Below are 16,052 nucleotides of genomic sequence, written 5' to 3' on the forward strand. Positions count from 1 at the left end.
TACACTCACATTTATCTTAAAGCTTAGAAAGCAAAAATTATATGAAGAACTTAAGATCAGCTAAATACCCAACATGAGCAAGTAGTCTATTCTAGATCCTAGGCCAGAGTGTAGAAAAAGATTGATCGCAGATTCTTGGGTGGATTGTAGCATTACAGCACCATTAGCGATATGACTGATGTGTACTCAGCCTTCATACTGAGAAAGTGTTTGTAGTGCTTAAGCTGCACTAAGATGGTGGAAGGTTCCGTGTCCATTCTGTCTGTCTGTCTGTCTCTCTCTCTTTTAGCAAAGGCATCTTTATTTATATCTTGAGCAGGCAGTCATTTTAACAAGCAAAATCACATGGCCCAGTCAAGTTTCAATCTCCTTTAAGCATAGTTAAAGACTTACATAATAAATTTGTAGTAACAAACATCTCAATACACAACATACTTCTTCTCACTTCACACTAAAACTACTATACTGCACTACATTCCCTATGCTTGATCAAGAAAGACCCAGCCAAACTACAACCTTCACTGTGTATTACTTTAAACATCTGGTAGTGGAGGCATATGAGTTATATGACCCTTAAGGGCATGTCTGTGTTTTAGCTACATGATTTCTACATACCCATGACTTTTTACTTTTTATTTTTTAAGTCCTTATGGTGCATTAAGGCCAATAAAGCTGAACCACACTAACTGTAGACATGTCATGTTTCGGGCTTTTTCTGACCTTGTCAGCTCTGTGTTTTAGACAAACAATTCACTTATGCTGTTCTAAGGAGTTAGGCGAGAAAGGTAAGTGAGCAACATCTGAGAAAGGTCTTCAGATGCTCTTCATGAGATTCAAAGGTTACTAAGATTCTGCTGTGTACCTCCCTATATACATAAGTAAGGATTCCCTTGAAGCATTAAGAAGAGTCCAATCAGATGGTACTTGTTTTAGCTTTAATGGCATTCAAAAGGATAGATATTTTCTCTTCTTTAGGTTGCATAGCAGTTTTACTTTTTTTAATCCAGTTCAATAATTGGTCAAGATGATTTTATAGCTTTTTTAGGATGATCTGCCAGAGTGCATCTGACCTGTAAACAAATATGTCTTTTTGCTTTGGCTCCTCAGAAGACCTTATCTGATGACTTCTGTATCCACACTCAGTTAGCCCATTCATTCTGGAGGGATGAAAGCTTGCTTTTTTTGGGTTAGGCAAGAATCCTACTTCCCATTTATTTTTGGGTGGGAATCCAAAATGGCCCTCCATTTCCAGTGAGAGTTGGGTAGTAGGGAGCAAGCTAGCTTGCTGTTCCTGCACAGCAGTCTACATCCCCCCCAAGGAACTACCCCCCCCCACCACTCATAACCTCTTTTGAGCTCTGCTATAGTTGTCTTACAAAGGGAAGGGTGCCTCCACATATCAAGTTTCCCTCGGCTTATAGTAGCAACATTGTTCTTACATCACTAACTGGTCATTAGCTATCCTAGTTAGGGCAATGCCATCACTCTGACAGCTTCTTAAACTTGACTGTCAAGAAATGAAGCTGGACCACGTGTAGCAAAACTGAAACCCCACAAAAGCAAGTTTTCAACAACCTTTCTAATGAATGGAAGGTTAGAAACAGGTCAAAAATTTCTGGAGTGTGTGTGTGGCTTCAAGGATGACTTCTTAAGAACCGGAATAAAGTAACCTTTATAAATGTTGTTGGGAAAATACCTGTCCTTCACAAGGTACATGCAGTCTGCAAAAATAATTACACCAAGAACATTCAGAGAAGCAAAATAGGACTGATTGGAGCTAGTTCAGTTCAATTCAGTTCAGAAGTAGGTTGATACACTCCTCTGATCAAATTAATTTTCCTAAAAGGGATGAACCCACCCATCCTGGATGGATGTCTGATAGTCTATGGCCGATCCTAACTCTGTGCCTGACCAGATTACCTAAACTTTTATAAAGATGGAATACTATAATAGGGTTGTTGAGAAAAAGGTTGAAAGGGGAGCAAAAGTTATGTGTTAAAAGAAATCTTTACAATGAACTTCTACAGAGATGGAAAACCACAGAGGGGTTTCTAGGGAAACGTTCGAAGGGTCAGCAATTGCCCTTTATAATAAGATACTGCAAAATACTTAACAAAGGAAAGAAATCCCTGGTTTTCACTGAGAGAAGTCTCTGTAGCAAAAAATCAGTCTGGGGTAAGGTTTTCAAGTTGTGCTGGCAGTAATTATATGCTTATAAACAGAATTGCACTTACAGTGTAATAGGCTCAAACTGCAATCAGTAAACTCATACACAAGGAATGATAAAAGATATTTTGCTGGAGAAAATACAGCAAAATCAAACTATACAAATGCCTTACTTTTGTGAAGTCAGAGTTGGTGTAGAAGAGCGTGCACATCTTAACAGTGCAGACCTGCACGACCAATTCCAGTTCTGAGACTGTAGGCAACAAAGGATGTTAGAGGATGGTAACAAAACAGGCATTTCCAAAGGACAATAGAACAGTAACGTGACACGAGAGGAAAAAAGTCACCATTCTTAGCTTTGGAAGAATAAATAAAATATAAAGTATAATAAACGATGGGCAAAATGTGTAGAATTCCTAAAAGAAAATAAGACTAAGGAATCTATTCATTGTCACATCTGGAAATTTCCAGAGTCCTAAAGTTACAGTGATTAAAACCATGAATATCTTTTAAACTAAGTTTATTTAAGTAGCTATCAGACGAAAAAGCTATCATTGCTGGCTGACTTCAGAGTTGTGCACTGTTATTTTTGCTTCACTGTATAGTTTTTCAGATCTCTGCTGAAGGTGTTGGTTTTCCCCTACTCACCCTCCCTATTCCTGTCTTGTTGTTTAAATTTGGAGGCTTTTGCAGTTGCCCACCCCCATTGTAGATTTGATCTGGGACACTCCCCCCAGTCCCATCTCTTTACCTCATTCTACTTAATAGACTCCTTCTGCACTTGTTTTTAGTCATTTTAATTTAATTGCATTTTTTTAAACTGTTTGGTCTAACATTGCTACATACTCAAGTGTGCTAGCCTGCACTGCATTTGAATTGTTTTTACTGCTGTTTTAGCTACTTTTCTGTATAAAAAAAAATCTAAGCCTGTTTCCTACCTTTCCTGTAACTAGTGTTGTCCAGATACAGATTTGCTGTACCCAGGACTGTATGTAAGCTTATCAGCCCCCCAAGCTTTCTGTGTTGGAGGGAAGCCTTCTGGCTTATCAGTGGGAGTGGTAAGCACTAGGTAACCTATCTACCACATAAGGAGTGGTTCTGGCCCAGAAATTGTAGTTATTGGCCGTTTGGGCAGTTTTTCCATCTCTCTCAACTTTCTGATTTAAAAGCCCACATTTGCACTTGTTTCCCCCCTTTCTTGTAAAAAGTTTAGTCCAGATACAGATTCTTAGTTTTAGCACTTGAATTTGCTTATTCGTGATCAGCACTTGTTCAGAACTTATTGAAAGCAGTAAATAACATACTAATTACTACAGCACTCAACCTTCCTCATTACCTAGAGGAAAACAGTTTTGGTACTTACTTTCCTCACTTGCTTAGAGAAAAACAGCTCTTGTACTCACTTTCCTCACAAAAATAGTTTTTTATTCAGGCATCTCCAAGGGTCTGCTCCCAGTGTTCTCTCCTGTCTATCTGATTAATCTTGGCATCTTGGGGCAATGTAGAAATTGCCTCATGTACACAGACAACCCTCTCCTCCTACCACCCAACACTACAACCTGTGAGAGATGCACTTATCTAGCCAAACTGGAGGTAAAGCTCTCTCCAACCAAGACTGAACTTGACAGTCAAGAGGAGAAGGTAAACACTTGCACCACACCACACTCATCACATAGTCTCACTTAATCTATACCACCAAAATCCACACATAGGAACACAAAACATTTGCGGAGTCTCTCAATAATAATCTGCTCAAGCAACAGAGACCTCCAAAGCAGAAATGCAAGCAACCTCTATCCCCCCAACACAAACCAAATGACACATAGCCTGCAGACTCAGTGTGCCACTCAATCCACAGCCAATAAGGCAAAACAACATACCCGACACACTATTCATAGGTGATTCTATAGTCAGGCACACTGATGTCCCACTCACCAGGCTAAACAAGGAGAAGGTTACTGTCAGCTGCCTGTCAGGTGCCAGGATCCACCACATAACCCATGCACTCAGGTCACTCCAAAAGTACAAATATGACTCTGTCATTGTCCATGTTGGTGTGAACGACCTGAGATGTACCTCCCTGGACTACATGAAAAGAGACATGGAAGAGCTCTATGATCTTGTAGCCCAGGCAGGTATGACCCTAGCCCTGAGTAGCATTCTGCTATCACCCAGAATGATACCGCAGTACAAGGACAAAATGATTGACTTCAACAATTGGCTAAGCTTCTGGTGTCATTATAAAGGGATCCAGTATCTGTCTGCCTGGGATGACATGGTCGACAGACCATAATGCTTTGCCAGAGATGGCCTGCACCTGTCACCCCTGGGATTCCAGATACTGGCTAAGGTACTTGCTGCCCCTATAGTGCCTTTTTTAGGCAAAGTTCAAATGACAAATTCACCACCATAACAGGAACAGGCAAGCAAAAACTGAGAATGATGCTATTCAATGCTAGTAGTCTAAATCTCAAAATGCACTCACTTGAGGCACTCCTTAAAATGGAGAACATCAATATCTGTGCAGTGACTCAGAACTGGTTCAAAGCTCCAGAGAGCACCCCTGCACTACCAGGCTATGACTCATACCACACTTTTCGGCCATGTAACCCGGACCGGAACACTAAAGGCAGAGGTGTGTCCATATTCATTAAGGATATCCACACCTCCAGGCTAGTTGCTCAGCATAATGCAGCCAAGGTTATCCAAGTGCAACTAACTCTGGGCAAAACTGCAGTCCAAATTGTAGCTTGCTACAAATCCCCCATCATGCCCCAGGATTCCCACTCCTCTTTTCTTGATGTACTGGAAAATATTAGGGTTCAACCAAACACCCTAATAATGGGTGATTTCAACTACCCGACCATTAACTGGGAAAACTACTCATGTACCAACTCCTTCGCTCAATGCTTTCTGGAATTCATAAACTCCAGTGCCGTGGATCAAGTTATCCACACCCCCACCAGGGGCAACAATATCCTAGATCTAGTCATTACCAACATGAGTGACCGGTGTTCCACACCTGAAGTCAACACCTCATTGGTCCGATCTGACCATAAGCTAATTACCCTAGATATCCACATCCTACCCCCAGCCCCATTAAGGAAACCATGGTAAAAAATTTCTCCAATGCCAACTTCATGCTTCTTAAGACAAAAGTGGTGAACTTCATGACACCCGTGCAAATGAACAATACAGTTACAACTACTGAATCCTACACAATTGCACTTTATAAGCACTTACACGAGTGCATGGATCATGCTATCCCAAACAGAACCAAGACACTATCTTCCAAAAAAAGGAAGCCAATCTGGTGGTCCCCTGCCATAAACAAACTGTACAACAGAAGGAAGAAACTGTTGCAAAAGAGAGTAAAATCCCATGAGTGGAGGAGCTCCCTGGTCAGCCTCAATAAGAAGCTGCGATTCCCCGATAAAATCCTCCAAAGCTAGTTATGAAAAAAAAATCGCCACTGATTCTAAAGACAACCACAAAGCATTCTATAGCTATGTCAAGAATCTCAATGGCAACACTCAGATCTGCTCTGAGTTACAGCACAATGGCACTAAATATACAGACCCAACTGATATTGCCAACATCCTGGCAGATAGGTTCAGTGCTAACTTTACCCCCCTTTCACCCCCTAAAGAGCCCATCTCTATACTGGAAGAATGCAAAGTTCCTGTAATCATGGCTGCACAGGTAAAAACCACACTCTCCAAAGCCAAGAACACAGCATCCATGAGACCAGACAACATCCCAGGCTGTGTTCTACATGAACTACAGAACGAACTGGCACCCCACCTAAGTACCATGTTCAATCATAGCCTCACCTCAGGCTTTGTGCCTGCTGAATGGCGCACAGTGATGGTTATCCCACTCCACAAGGGAGGAGCCACCACAGACACCGGGAGCTACCACCCCATTAGCCTGATGAGCCTGGTCTGCAAGGCCATGGAATGTATCATCATGGAAATTATAAACAAAGACATTGGTAATCTCCAAACTCTGGACCCCACCCAGTTCGGGTTTGTAAAAGGCAAATCATGTCTTCTAAACCTGATAGACTTCTTTGAAGCAGTCACCAAAGCCGTAGGTGAGGGTAAGGTGGTTCACACATCCTATCTAGATCTTGCCAAGGCTTTCGACACCATCCCCCACTCTGGAATTATAGATAAACTCACTAAACTAGGTATAAATCCCTATGTCACAAGATGGTTGCCAACTGGCTCACTGACAGAACCCACACTGTGAAAGTAGCAGACTCCAAATCCGACTTCAGACCAGTGACAAGTGGAGTACCACAGGGTTCAGTCCTGGGTCCTCTCCTGTTTGGTATCTACTTCTCTGAAGTACAGGCTAACAAAGAAGGTCTTTGGCTAATGAAGTTCGCAGATGACTGCAAACTAGGAGCCATAATCGAAACTCCTAATGATGTGGACATCCTACAAAAGGGCCTCACTGAGACAGATGCCTAGTGTCAAAGCCATGGCCTCAAGCTCAATGCCAAAAAGTGCACTGTCATCCCTTTTGGTAAAAACTCTGTACCCATGAACTAAAACATAGGCAGTAGTATACTTAACACCGAAAGTGTGATAAGAGACCTTGGGACACAGGTGGACAGTAGTCTCTCCTTTGATAATCACATCACCACAGTAGTCAGGAAATCTTTCTACATAGCACACCTCATCACAAAAGGTTTCTCATCCAGAAAAAAAGGGGTCATTGTTCCCCTCTACTCATCACTCATTAGACCCATTATAGAATACAAAGTCCCTTTTGGTATGTACCTCACAAGACATCTACAACAACTGGAAAGGTCACAGAAATACCTCACAAAGAGGATTACCGGCCTCAAACAGATGCCCTATGCAGACCGTCTCAAAAAACTCCAGCTTTACTCCGTTGGATATACTCAGAGGTGATCTCTGCCTAACATACAAAGCTATGTCAAACCCAGAGCTGTTGGACATGCTCCACTTAAAGAAATCCCAATCCCACTGAGCTACACGCTCTAGGGACTTAAACCTTGTCACCACAATAAACAGAACATGCTGGAGGGATAGATTCCTGTCCCAGAGACTTCCCATACTCTGGAATAAACTACCTATCTATATCAAACAAAGCTCATTAGCAGTCTTCAAGAAAAATCTTGATGATTGGATGGGAAATAAGAAATTCACCCTGGGGATCACTTCTGTGGCTCTGCTCAACAATGGCACAGGAAAATAATTTTCCTGGATGGCAAAAGCCAGGGTACCTTTTTGGCTGGGCTTGTATAGGCCCTAGGGCCGGTAACCTAGTACCTACCTATGAACCTATGAACCTAAAAGATGGCAAGCTTCTTGGACTATAATGTAATGTTCAGCCAACCAGGTCATAAGAAAATGACCAATGAATAATGTACAACTGCTGTGCTTAACAAAGAAAGTTCAAAGTCCCAGTCTAAACTCTCAGGCAAAGTCAGAAGTCACCTAACCCAACCAGATCACTTACACAGCATTAAGTTGCAACCACCTCCATGGCATACAGAGATGAAGGTCTAATAATGGCTCAGATACCCTATGTTTGATTAGCCACACAAGCTCTGGAGACTCTGGGTGGGGGAGGATGGGACTGAACAGCTGACATCAACTCACGCATCATGGGGTAAGAAGATGGCATAGTCCCCACACTGACATCTACCGCAGAGTAGGGGGTTTCCCATGGAACCTGTCATACAGGCTTGCACTGTTAAGATGTGAACGTACTGTTCAACTGGGGAGGATGTGAGAGGGAACATGCACCTCAGGAAGATATGAGCAGATAAAGACTATTTATGCATTCATAAACCTTACAAGACAAAATATTTAAATGAGCTAATAAATACAAATGTGACAGTTATCTAATATATAATGAATAAAGTCATCACTAAATGACAAATGGATCCCAAATCCCATGTTCAAACACTAACACAAAAACAGTGACCCCCCCCAGAGCCTAATCTAAAAAAACCTGCAAGATAAGTCCTTGTTCATTCCTGAAGGTACCACAGCATTCAGTTTTAATGTTGGCTGTGCTTCTTTCCTTTTGATGCAATCTGTTTAATCCATCTACAAGCAGAGGGCAAACAAACAGATTTGGAGCACTACCTTTGTCAGGTCTTTCTCAGTACATTGATTTAACGCAGGAAATGCTGTACTACAGGATTGGTGGTCATTTGCCTTCTGATATCCCTCAGATGTTCAGGAATATGTAAATTAATTTTATGCCCTGTCTCACTGCTATACATTACATTTACTGATAGACAAGAGATAGCAGCAGTAGAACTACAATCAAACGTCCCTTTTGGCAGAAAAGACTTAAAAACAGCACTTGGACATCTACAGCAATTCTTAATTGTTAAGAAACATTACAGTCTCTCACATGCCATGGATAGACAATACCTTCCTTATATAGTGTTACTGCCCTTGTTACCCATCTAAGTCACCTTCCCAAATTCACACAGTATTGCTGCACTGTGCACCCTTATTACTTTCCATGGCTAGTCATTGCACGGACACTGATGTTAACTCACACCACTCCCCATGCAGCTCCTGCTACATCCTCCCTGCTGCTTCCTGTTATAGCAACAGAGAAACATACAGCCAGTTGACCTCTCATTCCTCTAGATTCTTTCTAGCAACTGAATTCCCAACAGAAGATGTTGCCTTCTCCTTTGTGATCTGTTGCTCCCTTGTAATTCTGCTCTATGAGAAGTTTGCAGTATCCTCCTGAATCCCTACTTGCAGCACATTTTAAGGCAATAATTTTGTTCTAGGGTAACATGAGCATTACAGAGCAGGATCCTTTGTTTCACCTCTTGCACCCCTGAGAAGCTCACTATAATTCAGCCTGTACTCATTTTGGCACCCTCTGGGGTAGTGACTTTAACCTTTCTGGTTTTAAAGGAAGAGAAAATCTAAAAACAGCTGGCACAAGAATAAAAAGTGTATAAAATGTACTAAACAAAAACAATGAATGCATTATTATGTCCTGTATGAATTGCCTTAAAGCCCTAGCTCTATACCCAGACTTCTGCAGGTTACTGAGAGGCAACCTATCGCTGGCATACAAGGCATCTTCGGATCCAGCTCTGATGGACCTTTTGCACATCCGTAAAGTGAACAGAATCAGCCAACACTAGATCCAAAGATTTAAATTTTACTTGTGACATAAATTGGACATGTTGGCAAGACAGATATGTGTTTCAGAGTATCCCCATGCTCTGGAATAGATTCTCCATCCATGTAAAGCAGGTCCCTTCCTAACCCTGTTTAAATGTAACCTTGATCAATGGATGAGAAATTGGAAATTCACACTGGGTCAGGCTTTAATGTCTCTGATTGACAGAGGCAGACGGTAACTATACCCAAACTAACATACTCCCCCACATAACCTTTATAAACTTCCTAACTAACGTACACCATCCTAATAAATGCCCATAGTACATAGGAACACAATTGGGTTGGATTGCATGTCTAGGCTTATAAAGGCCCTGGTGGCCATTAGACTAGTATATACCTATGAACTTATGAAACTAAAAATATCATGCACAAACTAAAAATTAGTAAAATGAACCTTCACTGTAGTCCAAACGTAAACAACATATAACTGAGTTGATACGTATTACAGTTTTTTTACTATAAACCAAAAAGCAGGTGACATGCCTTTTAAAAAAAGAGAGACCTTCCCTTAAAAAAAACTCAGACTGCTCATTTACTCAAATATAGTTAGCAGTAAAGCTTGTACACTAATGAAACCTGTGAAAGACCAATTACAGAATAAAGAGATTAAAGTATCATTTACAAGGTGAACTTCCTTTCTTTTAAGCACAGTTGTCAATAACTGCGAGCTACAGCTTTGTTTATTTCTGCCATGCTGGTGAATGTTTTATTCGTCTCTTGAAAATTACAGTGATAATGAGACAGTCTGATATTAACTATAAGAGGAGAGGGATACTTTTACAGCTAGCGCCAGTCTTTACTAGACAGTATTGGCAGGTTACCTGTGCTATCTAAACACAAGTTCGATTCCAAATGAAAACTTGTAATGCACAATAAAGGAAATACTGTGCACCTTTACTGAACAATAGCTGAGAATTCATTGCTTAAGTAATATGAAGGAATTAAATGCAAGTAAAATAAGCTCTCAGTCTAATCTTTAGGTGAGAAAAATATAGTGTTGCTATAGTCTTGGAAAAAATAAATATAAATTACAGCTTCCTACTATACACAAAAAGACATGTAACCCATTGTTTAAAAACAGACAGCTACCCCTCCAAAAGTCTACCCCTGAGGTACTGAAACATAATTAACAATGTCTATTTACTAATAAAAGCTTTAAATTACAATTTACTGAACAAAAAGTACAAAACGTTACTTAACCTCTGGACTTCCTCTGTTCAGAGTAATTGTCAATAGTTTTGAGGTCAAGTCTTTGTGCATTTCTCATCTTGTAATACCTTTACTTCCCAATCATTGGTGTACAGAATGCAATACCGACTTCATTTCAGTAAGATCTGTTTAGCATCATGACATTCAATATTATATATTTCACAAAGCATTTAGAAGTTATTTTGCTGCCATTCAGTATTAAAAAATACTATATTTACCATTTTCTATGATAAACTACATCACTATGCTCTGTACTCTTACTCCGCAAATGTATTATTGTTCTTTTTTACATATTTAATTTCCATTCCATTGCTTTTATTCCAGTAGAGGACAAAAACTAATATGACATATACCAGTGAAGTTTGAGAAGTCAGAACAATTACCCCATGTCTTCAGAAAGCTAATCCTGGCAGATGTTGTTACATTGGTTATGGTTCTTTAAAATGCATGATGCCATTTTTATTTTCCTTATTTTAGGGTTTTTGTCTTCCTTCATTCATGTTGCTGTTTCCATGTTATTCACTATCTCTAAGTCCGGTCATCTTCTGCTTCGCATTGTGTTTCATTTGCCTTGGTCATAATATTTAATAAATGATAAACAATTTCCATGGATACATTAACAGTCTATAGAGTTATAGTTACCTGTACATTAACCTTGCTTACCACATAGCTACACTCTGAGCCCACCCACCTTGCTATTTGATCCCCATGCTGCAATCAGGACTTCATTTCTGCTGGCTATTGCTTCTCTAACTACAACGCCAAAATATCTAATTGCTCTTTTATTCTTGGGATTGTACCTGATATCTCCATCACTTTGCATCGTTTAACTCAAATGGTACCTGATTCAGTGCTACTGCACATATGAGGTTTGCAAGCCTTTATTTCCTGTTTAAAGCAGTTTTTCTAATTCCTCGGGCCCTCTTGGGTCTAGAATTCACATTTTTAACTCTCTGGAGAAAGGCTCTTGCATTTCATGGATTTATTTTTTTTACTGGAATCAACGGTTGAATTTTATCTTGATATGTCTCTGATTATTTTTGCAATGGTTAGAAGTACAGCCATTTACATCAGTTTGCATTTTCTAATCTTCTGCTTAATGCAAGTACTCAAAAAAATCCCTCTAAACATATTAAATAGTTTCAGGATTTTTTGTAAGATATTGCTTTGATGCAGTATTATTAATACTAGGTTAGATGGACTTCCCTGGCCAGCTTCCCTGTTCATTTGTTTATACTTTTGTTTCACTTAAATGCCTCTCAGTGACCTAAATCTTTGCATGTTTATTAGTGTTTTTTCTCATGTTCACATTATACTCTCATTACCTTTCTACAATATGGTGGTGCTGTGGTAGCGTTGTCGCCTCACAGTAAGACGTTGTCCTGTTCGATTCTCAACTAAAGTGTCTTCTGTGTGGAGACATGCGTGAAAGGGCGTACCTTCATTGAAGGTTGTGCATCAGGGCTGGCAACTCTGCACGTAAAAATCTACTGCCAATCATTAGCGGACCGGAGTTCCGCTGTGGCGACCCCTAACCGGGAAAAGCCGAAAGACACAACAACCTTTCTACAATAATATATTTGTGGGGTAAGAATATGAGTACAAAACATAGTGCTGAAGCTCTGCACAGAAATCTTTAAATATAGCATTTTTAACTTTGAATGACAACAAGATAACTTTGAAACGCTTTGTGAAATATATAATATTGAATGCTATGATGCTAAACAGATCTTACTGAAAATGAGGTTGGTATTACCTTCTGTATATCAGTGATTAGGATGTAAAGGTATTACAAGATGAGAAATGCACAAAGCCTCTCTAAACACATATTTCATAGACTATCTGTTACCACTCCACCCTAACAAAGCTCCCCATATTTTTGGAACTAAGCCACTATGGCTCCCTTATTTGTATTCAGTCTTTTTCTGGTAGAACCAGTGTCATTAGTTTACTCTCTTAATGTCCTTCTACATGTTTGCCCCACCTATTTGATAATTTTTCTTTATTTTCTTCTGCATCCCATCATTTCATCCCATCCAGTTGCTTCTTTTCTAGAAAATTTTCTCCATCATAAATCTTGAGAAGCACCAGTTAACAAAGAGCACTACAATGTGTGTAAAACCTGAGTATGAGTAGCATTTCTCTTACCCTACCATAGAGGGGGACCTACATCTCAATGGCACTTGTGATCCTTCTACTATTTAACCTTAGACCTGCTCTCAAGATCCTGACTGGCCATGGGAATAGGATTTTTATTCCTTGAAGGCTGTTTGCCGAGGTACCATTAGCACCATTAAAATTTGGAGTTTGTTCCAGTGATTGCCTCCTGAACGTATTTTCATTTTTCACCTAACTGCTCTTCCTTTATCCTTCCATTTCTCTTGAAACTCCACTCCCTCTGTTAACTCTTATTACTGGCATGTTTTTTGCCCTTCTTTGCCACTCATCTGTCACTCTGTAGCTCCAGTACTCTCCCTATCTATTTCCATTAAATATCATCTAATCGTTTGTAACCCTCCTTTCTCACATACCACTTTCCTTATCTATATGTATATGTATATCTAATCTATATCTATATCTATATATTAATACACACACACACACACACACACACACACACACACACACACACACACACACACACACACACACACACACTCCATTATCTTCTCAAAACAACCCCTTATCTATTTCATTACCTCCCTATTCCGCACATAGTAGTGGAAACTGGTCCTCAGTATGACCCCATTAAAAAAGAAAGATACCAAAAATTTCACCAACAGCATCTAGAACCTCATGGGCAAGCTCCCACTTTCTGAAGCAAGGTTAATCTCAGCAGACCTGATATCGCTGCAGTTATAAAACTCTAGCTGAACTCACTTTCACCTCTTTTAGCATCCTTTGCACATAACTTTCAAATGCAGACAAGCACAGTTTGAAACCCTAGAAACTTCTATTGGGAACTTAATTGGCTTGCCATAAGGGTTAATAACTCTACACCATAAGACTGAATATGAACAGAGCCAAGTATGACTATCCCAGTATTGCTGCAGAGGTGTACTCCATGTTCTTTTCTCTCTGTGTCCATATTCCCATGTTTGTTTACATATACTTACTCCGTCAATCATCCTGACTCTTCTGCTGCATTACCCTACAAATTACCACCAGACTAATCCGGTATGTCTCTTCACTCAGTCAAGCTGATATTGATGGACTCTTGTCTTGAGGTCTTAAATGCATGTCACACTTTGCTGTTAATTGCTCTGTTATATATACTAAATCTATGGCTTACCCAAGGCATCTTTCCCTAGGTGAGGAAATGTTCAGCTGTTATTCTGATACCAGCATCAACATCGGCTGTCAGTATGGCTAACTATTGTGTCATCTCCTGATTACCAGCACCCAGTAAAACTTTGCAAAATGTTGTTTCCTCAGAGATAACAGACTTAATAACAATACTGTATTACAGCTAGCCCAATATAGTTTTCGGAAGGGTCAAATTCTACTTACTAACCACAACTATAATATCATTGAATGCACTGCACTCACTCTCATAGTTTTTGTCACTTTGGGATAAGCATGAGATTTCTTGTTACAGCCCCATTTTCTCTCTAAACTCAGATTTAATGGACTAGATTTTCTGTTAATCATGTGTTTTTTCCAGCTAATTGTAAAGAAGTACTGGATATGTTGTAGAGACTGGAAATTCTCCCAGCAATTTAGTATTCTTAGTGGAGTTCCCTAAGGATCTCTTTTAGGCCCAGTACTTTACTGTTTCTTCTTGAACTCAGGTGTTACAAATGCCATAGAGAGGACACCATCTGCTATGCATTACATACTATCCTCCCCTCATCTGACCCTCTTCTTCCCCTCAATCAATTCCAAACTCAAAGTTGGTATCTCCATTCTTGCCTAATATCTCTGGAATAAACAGCTCACTCCTAATGTTTTAGAAAGTAAACCTGCACTGTTTAAAACCACTGCTAGAAGGAACATGGCTGCCCCTCTTAACAGGGAGGACAAGGTTCCACCTGGTGCCAATCTTCAAACTGTCTAGACATTTTAAATGTCTGGGTATCACTTTGCACCACACTCTATCCTCCCCATTAGAGTAACTCAGAATAACATACAATCTGCATCAGTCTAAACACTTGTTACAGGGCTGCATTGTTCTACACAAGTGAAGTTTAACTTACACTGAGTAAGTGGGACCAAATACTTATCTGAGATTATACTTTTCCCCTTCTGACACAAACTAATATAAGTGCTACCTGGCTTCACAATGCTGTCAGTAAAATACGCACTTTTATGATACACTCCTCCAGCAAAGGATACAACTACATCACTCTTTCCAGTGCATAATTATGGAAAATAACTAATTATTTAAATCTTTTCATATTGATAACATTTTATTTTGATTTTATATGCATGATGTTTTAGAAACAATTGCACTTTGTTGTTTGACACTATGTTTCAGAAGCAATAGATATTTAATGTTTAACATAATATAATAGGGCCTAATTAATATTCAAAAAGCTGAACACTGATTAGATAACATAATCAGAATGCCCTATGCAAATCCAGTATTACCTACAGAAACCACACTGGCAGCCGCAGTAAAATACAAATAACTGTGGCTACTTCAACAAAAAATGATGACTACCATTTTGTCTGCCACTAAGCAGGAAAAGTATTCCTGGGATTCAGAAAGGGTGTGAGCTTGGTTGCTGCCTCTTCTGTTTACAGCTGTTTGTGTGTGATGATCCATGATTAAGGCTGAACAATGATGGGAATAAGTGCGAGGAGATGATGTATTAAATATATGCTTACATGTACAGCAGCGTCTGCAGGAATAGCACAGAGTACTCACAGGATAAGATAAACAGTAGCATTGCTCATTAGGTTTTCACTCACCTCAGTGGTGATCCCATATGCACAGTACTAGCTAGAAAGAGATTTGGAAGCCTTAAAGGGTCATGATTCAGATGTGTTCATCTATTGTTTACCAGATTAGAGGGTGGAAAGAGATGAAAAAGGTAAGCAAGCAGAGGGTAGAACATAAGGGGGAACCTAAGGAGCAAGTAGGGCAGAGGTGGAGAAGGTGTGATAACTTTTTTTGGGGGAGGATCACATGCCCATTTTTCATATATGTAGAGAAGGTAAATTGGGGAAGGTAAGAGTGATATGGTAGGTAACAGGGGCACACCAACAAACACAGAGCGCAGTCAACACTGACAGAGGGAATGCTAACACAATGAAGGGGTGAAGAAAATGGGGAAAGAATTATAGGTAAATGATAAGCCATCACTCTGCAGACGATTACATGCCTAGCCAATAACTAGACAGTAACATAACTCTAAAAGTCTTAGCCCAAAAAATCTGGAGAAAGCGTGACATAATGGGGTGGGGGGGGGGGAGGCCCAAAAATAGGGATGAATTTTAAATTTTGCTGTTACTAACTTAGAAAGTAGC

Source organism: Protopterus annectens, chromosome 1.part0, assembly GCF_019279795.1.
Source record: "Protopterus annectens isolate FY-2018-M chromosome 1.part0, PAN1.0, whole genome shotgun sequence".
Lineage (NCBI taxonomy): Eukaryota > Metazoa > Chordata > Ceratodontiformes > Protopteridae > Protopterus > Protopterus annectens.